The following is a 4,185-nucleotide window of genomic DNA, read 5'->3' on the forward strand; positions in this document are numbered from 1 at the left end:
CGAGTCACCGCCCAGAGACGACCCGGCAATGTCCCGAGGTTGACCCGAGGTTGACCCGAAAGATGTCCTTAGGCCGACTGAAAAATGTCCTTAGGACGACCCCAAAGATGTCCTTAGGCCGACTGAAAGATGTCCTTAGGCCGACCGAAAGATGTCCTTAGGCCGACCGAAAGATGTCCTTAGGCCGACCGAAAGATGTCCTTAGGCCGACCGAAAGATGTCCTTAGGCCGACCGAAAGATGTCCTTAGACCGACTGAAAGATGTCCTTAGGCCGACCGAAAGATGTCCTTAGGCCGACCGAAAGATGTCCTTAGGCCGACCGAAAGATGTCCTTAGACCGACCGAAAGATGTCCTTAGGCCGACCGAAAGATGTCCTTAGACCGACTGAAAGATGTCCTTAGGCCGACCGAAAGATGTTCTTAGGACGACCCAAGGTTGACCCGAAAATGAGGACCCTGAGGCCAACCCAAGAATGTCCCAAAGCCGACCCGAGAAGGTCCTGAGCAGTGGCGGCTTGTCACTAGGGGGCGCTAGGGCGCCGCCCGCATTAAAATTACAGGAAAAAATATAGACACAGTACACATAAATGACGTAATAAAAAGTAATTATCACATCTGTGCACTCATAAAATGTGTCTGACTTTTAATTTTTCAAGCCTTCCCATCCCATACTGGGTTTATTCAGAGTTGTTTTTTGTGCAGACTGAAATACATAGGTTTCAATGGCCAAATGAGTGTGTATTGTATGTTCTTAAACTTTTCTTCCATGTGACTTCATGCTGGTCTCTAATTGGTTACTCAAAGACTCTCCTCCGTGGCCAATCAGCGTGTTTTCTGTCATTCTTCATCCAATCTGATTGATTCATGAGCTGTCAATCAAAGTCACATCCTGACAGTGTAGACGCGACTGTATCTGTCACTCGCTACAAACGGAGTCACAACGACAAGACAGGAGACAATCAAGCAGAGAAACTACATTTCATTACAAAAAAATAATTTCATGAGAGGATGTTGCTGTGGAGTTGAACTATTCCAGCTGTTCATGGAGAACAATCTTGCAGAGGTCTTTCCAGAAACTGTCACTCTTTTAAAGATCCTCATCACCCATGAGCAGCTGAAGCTGAATCTTCTCAACCTTGAAAAGAGTGAAAACCTTTCTCAGAAACACCAGGACCAGGAGAGGCTTGTAGCACCCTATAATTATAATAATATTACATTATAGGGGCTTGTAGCACCCTATAATTATAATAATATTACATTATAGGGGCTTGTAGCACCCTATAATTATAATAATATTACATTATAGGGGCTTGTAGCACCCTATAATTATAATAATATTACATTATAGGGGCTTGTAGCACCCTATAATTATAATAATATTACATTATAGGGTGCTACGAGGCTGAATGCACCGGCCATGCTCTCCATGGAAAAGAGAATGACAGATTTCAATCAGAAAGTCTTTGAAACATTTGCTGGTCTGAAGGAGAGGAGAGCAACATTTATGTTCTAGTAGAGTTTATAGTTGTGTTGTAATCCCCACTCGCCAGTGCCCCCCCCCAAAACTTTTTATCACCAGCCGCCACTGGTCCCAAGAATGTCCTTAGGCCGACCCGAAGCCGACCCGACCAGATGTGCCTTTGATCAGTAGCAGATATTTAAACGTGGTTTTAGTTTTATACATTTAAGGAATCTGAGCATGTAAACGTTTCTAAACAAGACGTTTTGCGCTTTTGACTCAGAATTAAACAACCTCTACACTGCAAAAACTCAAAATCTTAACAAAAATATTTGTCTTGTTTCTAGTTAAAATGTCTCGTTTTTACTCAAAAAAATCTCATTACACTTAACACAAGATTCATCACTGGAAAAAACAACAATTTTCACCTGTTTCAAGTAAATTTTCACTTAAAATAAGTAGAAAAATCTGCCAGTGGAACAAGATTGTTTTCCTTGTAATAAGAAGATAAATCTTGTTCCACTGGCAGATTTTCTACTTATTTCAAGTGAAAATTTACTTGAAACAGGTGAAAATTGTCAAATAACAACTTATTTTTCTGGTAATGACTCTTGATTTAAGTGTAATGAGATTTTAAATATAAGACATTTTAACCAGAAATAAGACAAATATTCCTGGTAAGATTTTGAGTTTTTGCAGTGTACTGATGTTTGATGTTTTACAACTTGATTCCACGAGGAAATAAATAAAACATCTGCTCGAGTTTGACATAATTTATTATTTGCACGTGCAAGTTTTTAAAGTCCATTAATCACTGAAAACCCATTTATGGAAAAGTAAAGGACTAATTTCTCAGTTGCCGTGGAGACGAGCAGCGACTCATGGACTCCAGTCCAACTTTTATATTTATATTTATTTACCTAAAACTTATGGAGGATTTTTAGTGCCAAAATTAAATAAATAATAATTAATTAGTTAAATGTTTCATTAATTAATCAAAATGGGAATTAAATATATCATTCATTAATTAAATGTATCATTAATTAATTAAATGTGTCATTGATTAATTAAAATGGGAATTAAATATATATATAATTAATTAAATGTGTCATTAATTAATTACATGTGTCATTAATTAATTAAATTTTGAATTAATTGCATCATTAATTAATAAAATGTATCATTAATTAATTAAATGTATCAATTAATAAAATGTGTCATTAATTAAATTAATTAATGACACATTAATTAAAATTACGTTAATTAAAATAAAATTAGAATGAAATATGTCACTAATTAATTAAAATACAATTCATTTTAAGTAAAAAAATGTGTTAATTATTTCAGTATTTAATTAATTAATGACACATTTAATTAATTAATGATATATTCAATTCTCATTTTAATTAATTAATTATGTATTTATTTATTTAATTTTGGCACAAAAAATCCTTCATATTTCTCACCTCATCATCTTTTATTTTGTTATATTGATGTTTTTATTTTGTTCATGAAAAAGAAAATAGCGGTGAATAATAATTTAAAGTAACTTCCTGCAGTATTTATATTTATATTTATATGTATTTATTACCTAAAACTAAGACCCACTATGGTCACATGTTTTAGCTCACAGTTACATCTAACCTGAGAAAAGGTGAATAATAATGTAAAGTAACTTCCTGCAGTAACCGGTTCTGTCCAGCAGATGGAGACAGAGCTGGAACAACTTGATTCCACGAGGAAATAAATAAAACATCTGCTCGAGTTTGCATCGTTTATTATTTGCACGTGCAAGTTTTTAAAGTCCATTAAGCACTGAAAACCAATTTATGGAAAAGTAAAGGACTAATTTCTCAGTTGCCATGGAGACGAGCGGCTGCAGCTTCAGTGAAGGAGCTGAAGAGTTTCAGTTTAATCATGAAGGTTCCCGGTTCGGTTGTGTTGTATTTTAGATAGTTTAAGGATAAAAGACATCAGTTATTTAGCTATTTATTTTAAAGTCAGAAGTAAACTGAGGTATCAGCCTTATTTATGATGCAGCTGAGCTGCTACAACAACAGAAAAATCACTAAATCACTAAAAAGATACTAAGTTAAATAATAAAACAATTAAAATAAATAAGAGAATAATAAACAAAAATAAGAACTACTATAAAAATGAAAAGTAGTTCCTACCAGCAACATTTAGAAAGAATCTGAATAGTTTAGTTACTTTCCACCGTATTCCTGTTAATAATAATAATAATAATAATAATAATAATAATAATAATAATAATAATAATAATAATAATAATAATAATTAAAAACAAATAATAATAATAATTATTATTATTATAATAATAATAATAATAATAATAATAATAATACTTTGTTTTTAATTATTATTATTATTGTTATTATAATAATAATAATAATAATAATAATAATAATAATATATTATTATTATTATTATTATTATTATTATTATTATTATTATTATTATTATTATTATTATTATATATACCACAAATGACTGAAGTATCCAAAGTATCAATATTTTCGTAAAATCGAGAATCGATTTTAGAGCAAACAGATCTGGTATCAGAAGTATCGATATTTCAGAATTGATCCCCACATCACTAGTTTCAACGCCCGTCCCCCCCGCCTCTACTTCACGTTTAGATTAATCAGATCTAACTTAAACAGAGGACACATTTATTAAAGAACTAATAGCTCCATGAACACTC

The sequence above is a fragment of the Cololabis saira genome, chromosome 15 (genome assembly GCF_033807715.1).
Source record: "Cololabis saira isolate AMF1-May2022 chromosome 15, fColSai1.1, whole genome shotgun sequence".
Lineage (NCBI taxonomy): Eukaryota > Metazoa > Chordata > Actinopteri > Beloniformes > Belonidae > Cololabis > Cololabis saira.